The sequence below is a fragment of the Vombatus ursinus genome, unplaced genomic scaffold (assembly GCF_900497805.2).
Source record: "Vombatus ursinus unplaced genomic scaffold, bare-nosed wombat genome assembly UNPS02014839.1, whole genome shotgun sequence".
NCBI lineage: Eukaryota > Metazoa > Chordata > Mammalia > Diprotodontia > Vombatidae > Vombatus > Vombatus ursinus.
The window spans coordinates 356,583-367,499 of record NW_020954617.1 but is presented as its reverse complement, the minus strand read 5'-3'; the positions used below and the strand labels follow the sequence as shown (position 1 = coordinate 367,499).

The window sequence follows — 10,917 nt, the reverse complement described above, 5'->3', positions numbered from 1 at the left end:
GTGGGCATTTCTTTGTTTTTATGTGAGTGAATATATTCCTTTTAGTTATTCAGATGATTTCTCCAAATTTCTCCAATCTTATAACTGGTTGGTTGATCTTTTTAACTTATATGGGACTTCATGATGATCCCTTCTAGATTTCATCTGTTTAGTTTCGATCCACTTTTTTAGGTTGTTGAGATTTTTTGAAGATCTATTCATCTATAACTCCATCAGTAAGGTTCTTTTATAATCCATTGTCTCTCTAATGTGTTCAGTTTAGATAGTTCATTGCTGTTCTTTGTAATTCCTATTTTAGTCAGGAGGGAGTAAGTTCAGATCTGGCCTCAGATACTTGAGACTTACTACCTGCATGACCCTGGGCAAATCACTTAACCATGATTGTTTAGTAAATAATAATATATTATTATTATTCCTATTTTAGAATCCTTCTAAAAAGTCATGATTTCATGGGAGTGGATAACTCACCACTACCTAACCTTCTGGTGCTAAGTCTCTGAATTTAGTGATGCTAGTCTTTGAATGACAAACACAGTCTTTTTTAAGGACTCATACTCATCTTTTAAGTGTTTTCTTGTAGTTTTTTCATTTCTTAATGATTCTATCCATCACCCACAATAGGAGTCTTCACTGTAAGAAATACAATTAAGCAATTTTTTTTAAATCAACTCACTGACCATGTCTGAAAATGTATACCTCATTCTGAATGTATAGTATGTCACTTTTCTGTTGAGAGGCAGGAATCATGAGTTATCATCAGTCTTCTGAAGTTCCATTCATTGTCTTGAAACCTTCCCAGCTTGATAGGATCTGCTAGAGCTTTTCCCCAATTGGTACAACCTTCAATAACAATAATACTTTATTTTTATTTCACACTTTAAGATTTGCAAAAACACTTTATATACATTATCCTCTTTGATCTTCACAAGGCTGTGATATAGATGTTATTACTATCATTTCCATTTTACAAAAGAGGAAACATAGGGTCAGAGAGATTGTGCACAAGGTCACAAGCTAATAAGTTTCCAAGATGTTTTTTGAAACAGGTCTTCCTGATTCTTTTTTGGCAATTTTTTGGGGGGGAGGCAATCGGAGCTGAGTAACTTGCCCAATATCATACAGTTAGTAAATGTCTGAGGTCAGATTTGAACTAAGGTCCTCCTGACTCTAGGATCAGTGCTCTCTTCCATGTACCCAAGTCTTCCTGATTCCAAATACAATGCTGTACCTATTACATCATATTTCCTCTCTCTAACACAATTTCCATACCATGATGAATCCTCAGAGTAGGTGATTCCTTGATCCAACTGAAATTGTGCAACTTTCTGTAAGTGAAAGAAAATAATGTTTAAAAGGGAGATGATCATAGTAAACCAATTAATAGGACACCATATATTTGAGTTAATCAGTAATCTAGAAAATAATCCAAATAGAACTGCTGGATTCCAAGTAGATACTACATACATTAGCTTGCATTATGATCTTTTCTTGGAATATCCCATGGAAATTCCCAAATAAGTCAAAACAGAAGCCACATATAACCCCTATGAAATAGAAGAAAGCGGAAAAACTTTCCTTTTAATAGATATTCCAATGGAGTCTTCTTGGTAAATGCATTTATAGATTTTTTCCTTAAGTATCCTACAGCACCCAAGTAATTGCAGCAACTTGGCAACAAGCTACTGTTAAAATTAACGGCTTTAACCGCATGTCTAAGGCTGAAAACAGTGTTTGCCAGTGCTATGTTGGCTCACTTTAACTGCAATTTGTTGTGAAATGGGACAATTTGAACAATTACGCTTAGCTGAAAACAACCTTCATCAGAGCTAAATAGAGTTGCATATACTATTTAGAGCTTTTATAAAATGATGCTTTCCATCCAAAAGGAACCCTTGATTTCACAGTGTTTGTTTACTGACATGCAATTAATTCATTCCTTTTAATTCAGGATCTCTCAAGAAGATAGTAACTTTAATAGAAATATATCTGGTTCCTCAGTATCTCATCTAAAATATTGATATTACTCCCTATGGTCAGTCTAGTTGGCTCAGATAATAACTGAATTCACATTAAGAGATGAAAATAATGTTAAGAGTGGAGCCAAAACCTTGTTTAAAAAAAATCTAGGTTATCTGAACTGAGGGGAGGAAGTGTAGATACAAATATGTATAGTTCACTTAGTAGTTCTAAACTGACCATGTTATGATTTACAACATAATTATAATTATATACTTGATAGTATTTCTCACATTATCAGAGGCTAGAACTTCTTAAGTGGACCAAGCCTTAGGGAAAGGTAATCAACTACCTCAACAAAAATGATTGGGGAGGCAGAGTAATTAGTTACACCTGTGGGCATCATTTCCACCTCAACATTCACCTCATCATTGGCTGATTCTCTCTTGGTATTACCCTTTCTGAATCTCTGAGATACTTGCCTTCACAGTCACAGAGATATTATCCAACCCAAGGAAAGACAAACATGAAATAACTCTGAGAATCTCTTCTCTGAGAGATGCCACAGGAAGACAGAGAAAACAGATGCAACTGCAAAGCCATGTAGGTCCACAGAGTTACAACAGGAAAAGATCTTATGCTTCATCTAGTCCAGCCCCCTCATTTTGCAGGTGGGCACATCAAAGGCTGAAGAGGTTAAGAGATTCAACTGGGGTCATACACTAAGAAGTAGCAAATCCTAGGCTCTCCACATCTAAGATGCCCTCCAAATATATACATATGTGTGTATTTTATGTATATCTATCTATACATACATACATGTATGTGTATGTGTATATATATATATACATATATATAATATTAATTGCTAAGTCTTTCACCCTGAGGCTACAGGTTGATTGGCTTTATTTCTGACTATACCAAGAGCTAACCTTTTCTTTGTTATTAATTATAACCCATATCTTCTCCAAAACTCCCCATACTTTGTGAAGGTTGGTAAAGCTTTCCTGGATAGCATTTTGCTGTTTCCTATACCCTCATAGGTATTAGGCCTACTGTTCTCCCCATTAATGCTGACACACATAAAGTCATTCATCTGCCCTTAGCCACTCACTTATATTCTGCTCATTGTACCTACCTTATTTAGATCAAATCTCATTGTAGTCCAACTCATTATTATATTGATTTGACTAGGCCTTAAGCCATACTTTAACTTTTTATCTCCTTTACAAAGAATATCTTACAGTTTGCCTTCCATGTAGTTTTCAAAAATGATTTGCTTGGTCATATTCCAGTCATTATGACTCTTCATGACCCCATTTGAGGTTTTCTTGGCAAAGATACTGGAGTGGCTTGCCTTTTCCTTCTCCAGATCATTTTACAGATGAGGAAACTGAGGCAATCAGGGTTACGTGACTTGCCCAGAGTGATGCAGATAGTAAGTATCTGAGGCCAGATTTGAACTAGGGAAGATGTCTTCCTGACTTTGGGTCCAGCACTCTAGCCAATGTGCTGCCTAGCTGCCCTTCAAAAATCATAATCATATATAATATAAGCTATATATAGCAGTTAGCCTATGGGACAAATATTAGCCCAATCTTCAGATAGATAGAGCTTTATTAAATACCTACTATATGCCAGGCACTATGATAAGCACTGAAAACACAAATACAAGGCAAAAAGAGACAATCCCTACCTTCAAGGACTTTATATTCTAATGAAGGAAGATAACATTTAAAAGGGAGCTGAAAAATGGGGAGAGGGGAGAGTACTCACTCAAGACAAGGTGGAAAATTCTGAAGTCAGAAATGGATCCAGGAGAGGAGTGAGCATGGAGGACCTGGGAACTTCCTTAAAAGTTGGCCTCAGGCAGGAACTGGCCAACTGGAGGAAGGGTCTCCAGTCATGGAGACATCTCCAGGATGAGAAGACTGCTAGTACAGAAGTAGAAAAAAGTCTGGATCTAGAGTCAGGAGGTTTTCACCCATTGTCTTGTATTCATTATCTTCACCCAAGGTCCTCATGATGGCCTTTTTATGGTGTATTTGATAAGTTTCTTTATTGCTGCCAGCATTTCACAAAATATCTGGCCACGTGGTTTGTTATAAACTTCCAAGGCCCTCTCACCTGCTCCCAGTGCTGCTCTCTTGAAAGAGTTCAGTTTCAACCTAAGTCCCCAACACAGCATGTGAAAACTCTTCCTCCAGCAAGCCCTGCAACTAGAAAGGAATTGGACACATTACATTACATAGTTCTGCAAACTGTTTGTCCCTATTCCTTTTGCATTTGTTTTTACTACTCTAAAATAGTTTCTAGCTAGGCCCAGATGGTAGATTTTAAATGAGACTTTTCTACTGACATCTCTGTGTCTCTGAATATTTGTATCTGTTAGGAAAATATGTCTTGGCTTTGCATCTGTGCCAGCAGTAGAGCCTGCTGCTTGTTTGCTTGTGTTTGTAATATGGGAATCCATAACTTTTCTTTCTCCACATTTCCTTCCCTATGCATCCTATACATAGTCACGGCTTGATATTTCTATCTGGTCTCTTTTCATTTGGTTATGCATGTGAATTTTTCAGGCAGTATTAGACATGTGTATCAGTTGCTGTTCAGTCATTTTTTTAATTGTGTCCTACTCTTTGTGACCCCATTTTGGGTTTTCTTGACCAAGACACTAGAGTGGTTTCCTATTTTCTTCTCCAGCTCATTTTACAGATGACAAAACTAAGACAAGCCGGGTTAAGTGGCTTGCCCAGGGTCACTCAGTAAGTGTCTGAGGCCAATTTTAAACTCAGGAAAATGAGTCTTCCTGACTCCAGGCTCAGTGCTCTATCTACTATGTTACCTAGTTGACATGTATATCATGTACATTTAATTGCTCATTTCAGAGACAGTTTTTAATTTGATGTCCTCCAGGGGTGGGCACATGTGGCCCTCTAGGTCCTCAAGTGTGGCCTTTTGTCTGAATCCAAACTTCACAGAACAAATCCCCTCAATAAAAGGATTTGTTCTATAAAACTCAGACTCCGTCAAAAGGCTGCCCTCAGGGACCTAGAAGGCTTCCCCACCCTAGTATGCTATACTCAACTAAGGCAGCTACTCAATTTCTACTATAAGGAATAGTTATTTAACAGATACGAACAGAGAATTAATATCACATTGTATAGTAATTATCAGCACATTATATGTGTATTAAGAACAACATGCTTTAAATGTTTGGGTTTGTTTGTTTTTGGAGAGATCAGACCTGTGATTTTTATTGGTAAGAGGAACTCCCAGGATCATACAGCTAATAAGTATCTGAGTCAGATCTTCCTGACTCCAGGCCCAGCTCTCTATCAATTGTGCTACCAAGTTGCCTTCAATATGGGAATTAAAAAAAGAGTACTTATGATAATAAGAAGAGCATTAGACCTGGAGTCAAAAGGCCTGGTTTAAAATCCAGGCTCTGACACTTAATGACAGTCACTTAATGTCCCTGTGCCTTAGTTTCCTAATCTGGAAAATTAAAATAGCAATCCCTGCCCTAGCTACCTAAGAGGGTGGATGGGCACCCCAAATGAGATGAAATATGTGAATCCAGCTACTAATCCTTAAGGTACTGGATAAATAAAAATTAGCAGTAGAATACTACAAAATCCTCAAAGAATATTTTAGTCGTTAGTGGTGTCCTGGTTTTGACATTCTTTATGAACATATGATACCATATTGTTCCTCATATGACACTAAATTAAGTTCCTTAAGCCCATACAATGACAGCATGTCATTGTATTAATTATTCAGCAAGGGAGTATAAAACATCTGAGTTGTTACCAGGTGGTGTTCTCCTTGAGTCACTAGCCTTAGAGCCATCTTAGCTCTTCATGGGTTCATATGGGGTTAGCCTACAAAAAGCTACACTATCACCTTTTTCTGGTAGAGGACCTTCTGGCTGCCCCACTACTGCCCCTTCCTGCCACAACCTCAAGGTGTGAGGTTTCAAGTAGCAATGCTAAGTGGTTTAAACCCACACTGGCTGAATTCATACTCTAATAAGATGGTATTTACTCAAAATAAAAAAAATATCACATCTATAGGTATGGAGTCCCCATCCTGCACATGGACTTTCTACTCTCTGGTCATATCCAAACACACACACACACACACACACACATTCACAATGATTATTTGACAGTGAAAACTGAATGAAAAAACATTTAGCACTCCTACATGGTACCATCTTCCTCCAACCAACTCTCAAAAACCTCCTCTCACTTTTCCTCCTAGTTCTTTGAAGGAATTGAGAAGAAAATTCCTGATTCTTGATATTCACAGGTCACATAAAGAGAATAAGGAATAAGAATAAGGTCTGTGTGGGACCTTTGCTCCAGGTGATGGATTATGCCAAGGGAAATCAGGTGAAGGCTGGTAGGGGAAAACTCTTCCTAACTTTACTGGTCAAACTACAGGAGTCTCAGTAATTACCAGTTTGGGGAATGAAGATCCTCTCTGCTCCTTATGTTCTGGTCTCTGCCTCTGCTCCAAAGTGTGGCCTCTTCTGCAGGCTGGTTTCTAATAGCCTTGGTCCAGTGGAAGCAACTCCCCACTCCCCATTTCTCATATGACAAACTAAAAGATTGAATCTCAAAGTCAGATGCCACTTACATGATGGCAGTCACCAATAATCCAAATTCCCTACAAGGCAAGTAGGAAGTTTGAATCTCCAGGACAGTGGAAGAAAAAAGGAAGGCCACCAATCCTGGATCTCATACCCTCTATCTTATTATACAATTTTCTTCCTGTTGCAAGTGTGCGCTCCCTGGGACTGATGGAGAAGGGAAAATGGCTCCACTAATCTCTCTCCCTCTGAAGAATCATCATCATCATCATCATCACCTGTGTCCCAGGGAAAAATTATACCAATTCAAATAGATCAAGTGTCAGCATATAAGGATAAATATTTTGTATTTGAAGATAGAGGATCTTACTGTCTAAACTATCTTTAAAAACTTGAAAGATCATAAATTAGTTTCAACAATGTAGATACAAAGACATCAGCTTGGCAATCAGTTAAGAAGCTGAGTAGTCAAATGCAGCAGTGAAGTAAACCAAGTTCGTCTCTTTAAAAGATACCTCTACTTGATTGTTTAAAATGCATCTGCGGGGCAGCTAGGTGGTGCAGTGGATAGAGCACCGGCCCTGAAGTCAGGAGGACCTGCGCTCAAATCCAGCCTCAGACCAAACACTTGGCACTTACTAGCTGTGTGACCCTGGGCAAGTCACTTAACCCCAACTGCCTAAAAAAGAAAAAAAAATGTAAAATGAATCTGCCGTCATGGATTCCAGTTTCCCCAAAGAAGGTCAAGGTTGACCTAAGTAAATCTATCTAGTAAATAAAGTGGGGTTTTTTTGTTGTTGTTTTTTGTTTTTGTTTTAGGCAATTGGGGTTAAGTGACTTGCCCAGGGTCACACAGCTAGTAAGTGTCAAGTGTTTGGTCTGAGGCTGGATTTGAACTCAGGTCCTCCTGACTTCAGGGCCAGTGCTCTATACACTGCGCCACCTAGCTGCCCCTAAATAAAGTTGTTTTAATCAACCATCTCCAATTTTGGCATCCACTCACCAAAAGATGTAGGCAGGGAACCTAGGCCTACCTTACCTGTCCTTGTTGTGCCCTCAACCCCCACTCTTCACTTTCCTTCCTAGGGCTTGTTGTTTCCATGTTCTCTCTGCCCTCATTAAAACTTTCCTGGCCAGTATCTGATCCCTTCAGGCCTGAAGTGGCAACTAAGTAATCTGATCAATTAATCATCGCAGTGTGCTAAGGGAGAGGACTACAGAGCTGTTCCCAGGTAACATATGGAAATTTTAACCATTACCCACTAGAGATGAAGTTTCACCTTTATTGTTTAACCCATTAGGGACTCCCGTAGTCAGATAGAGAAGGATTGCATTATGGCAGATCAATGAGGGATTGGAGAGAGGGAGAAGAATCTGCCTGGAGAACAGAAAGGAGACCATTCTGAATATAAAAACAACTACCGACTCCATCTATAGACAGGAGTAATGTTCTTTATAACTTCCTATTTCATAAATACCTGAACTGAGACTGACTAATGACCTAAGTCTTCGGTAAAAGTTAGCTGACCAAAACGAGAGAGAGAGAGAGAGAGAGAGAGAGAGAGAGAGAGAGAGAGTCATGCAATACTGGTGATGCAGAGGAAGGGCAGAATGTCAGCGGGCATTGTGAAGTTGCCTTTGGCACTTGTACAGAAAGCCATTGTCCCAGCCAGGTGACCATATGCTTACTGGGTTGGAGAGAAGCTTTCTAGGCACAAAGCCAGTACTTCAGCCTACTGCTCTCTAATTTGGATTAATAATTCATCTCATTATTTGAAAGGGTTACATTCTATACCCAGTCAGCTGGATGATAAAGAACAATTTATCCCAAGTAGCCCTGGCAAAACTTTTCCTCTGTTAAAATGCAAGACAAATCTCCATTTATCACGCTAGCATTAGGATTCATCCATTTACTCAACAAGCATCTAATGTGAATATAGGAGGTACTACGGAGATGAAAACAAGTAAACAATGGGGGTCCCTGACCTTGAGGAGCAGGCAGTCTGACTGGGAACAGCTCAAGAACAATTCCAGTGGGGTGTATTACAAGCAAGGGTGTGATGGTGTAATGCAGACTCAATACTTGAGTTCTGAGAGGATATATCAGAGTTTGGGTGAGTTTATATCATAGAGGATTCAGGGAGGAGGCAAAGCTTAAAATTACTACAAAGAAATTTCCTGAGACTTTCAGCTTTTTAGTGATGAATTCCTTTATGAGAGAGATTTGCAACCTCCTTTGTTTCATGGACCCCCTTTGGAAACTAGTGAAGCCTATGGATCCCTTCTCAGAATAAGGCTTTTAAATGCTTTTAACAAAATACAGTACATAGGATTAAAAAGGAAATTGATTATATTAAAGTACAGTTATCAAATTTTTTAAAGAAACAAATTCATAGAAATTTTGAAATTTATCCCCTGAAAGCTATTGTGAGCTCCAGACTAAGAATCCTTGCTTTGTAGGTAATTGGATCATGGAAATGAATAAATGAGGATGCCTAAAAGGCTCACAAGATTGTCTTAATTCAAGTGACACTTCTTCCAAGAACACATATCCCCTTACTCACAATTTTAGCATAGATCCCTCCTTTGCTCCCCATAATATCTGATCACTCTCCGATGAATCTCTCCTATGTACTTACCTCAGTGTTCCATATTTATTTGTGTAGCTCTCCTCCCCCTACTAGAGGGGAAACTCCTTGAGGCCTTAGATTTCATCTTTGTATCACCAGCACCAAGCAACTGTCTTTTTCATAATAAACACTTAATAAATGTTTGTTGATGTCAATTGGGTTGAGTGTTTATAGAAAGATCTCTGATGAGTGTTTAGGATGGAATGCCATGTGAAGAATGCCACAGGAAAAGTGATGATCTTGGAGTCACCTTGTTTGAGTTAAATCTTGACTCTTCCAAGCTATTTCCTCTGTGTCCTTGGGAAAATCACTAAATCTCTCTGGCCTTAAGTTTACTCATTTATTTAAAAAGGTGTTGGCTTTGATGGTCTTTAAAGTCCTTCCCAGTTCTATACCCAGGGTCCTATGAATATCCTCAGCTGGCGGAGCATTGCCCATTATCTTCACTAGGGCGACCAAGACGACTGCTTTCTTCACCCTGCAGTTTCAATAGAAATTGCTACAGATATTATCAACAGACAGACTGCAACTGCAACTAGATGCACCATTCCATTGCTCTTTTATGAATTCATATAAATTCATGTAATTCATATAATTAAAATCCATTTGTACAGATATAAAAGCATTTGCATTTTAAAAAGACAATGACAAGAATAGGGATAGTATTTTTATTTCTGAGGCATTTTTTAAACCTTTAAATTGATCCACATGAAAAACCTGAGAGACAGAGTTTCTGAGTAATTAATAATCAATTTATTAATGAGGCCAGCTAATAATTAATAAATTAATGGGCAGTGGTTTCCCTCAATAACCAAATACAAAACCACGTTGAGCCTGAAAGTCTTAATATATTTTTAGAAAAGGGGATGCCCCTGGCAAGTGAAATTCAACTCTGATTGGTAGACATTTAATGAAGACATAAGCTAGAAGTCTATGACTTGATCATGAGACTCAGCCATCTCCAGCAATCTGGAAAGAGGAATCCATTTCCATCCAGACCACTCTGGTTGGTTTTCTCCCTCATGAGCTGGGTCATCCTAAATTCTGCTGGAGAGGTACGATGATAGGGCTGTTCTCCTTGGGGCAAGAACTCATCCAGACTGGATTCTATCCTGGTTGATTGGAATCTGGCCCAAGATTGAAGAACATGTTCCCCTGAGGGTTAGGGGTGATCTCATCGATCAGCTGTGTCCTTCAGAGACTGACTGACCTTCTACAGGGGCTGGGCCCTAAGTGAGGAAATAGAAAAAGAAAAGGCCTGGACCCCAATTTAATAATTGGTTATTAATATAATAGAAAAATAATTTTCTCAGAATCAAGCATATATGGCTTTAATTCTTTCATTCTCCCTAAAAGTTTTTAAACATTTAATCAAATATATTGGTCCTCTTGCAAAATTCTCTACCTTTTAAAAAAAAATTTAAACCTTTTCAAGTCAAGCATATATGGCCTTTTGCAGGGTTCTCCCCCTACCCCTTAAAGTTTTTTCATGGGTTTTCAAAACTCTTAGAACACAATTACGTAAGTTTTTAATGGTCAGCAAGAAATCAATAGATAAGATTCATGATGCTTACAAGGGATGATCATCATTTCTACTCTTAACCATTCCCTAAAACTTTGCAATTGACTTTGAAATCATGTAACTTAATACCACAAAGTGTCACTTAATTGGCTTCCCTGAAACATTTTCAATTTTCCTTCAAATCCCATCACTTACTAGTATAAATTGAATGT

The 10,917-nt window shown here is 38.4% G+C and overlaps 1 long non-coding RNA gene across 1 annotated transcript; it reads right to left on the bottom strand.

The window, feature by feature from the left end:
* Positions 1 to 1,245: 1,245 nt before the first annotated feature.
* On the bottom strand, positions 1,246 to 9,280 carry LOC114026438. Its single transcript, XR_003567123.1, has 3 exons — positions 9,193 to 9,280; positions 3,733 to 4,175; positions 1,246 to 1,325 (listed from the first exon to the last, which is right to left on the bottom strand). It is a non-coding gene; the product is annotated as an uncharacterized LOC114026438 (long non-coding RNA).
* Between the last annotated feature and the right edge of the window lie 1,637 nt (positions 9,281 to 10,917).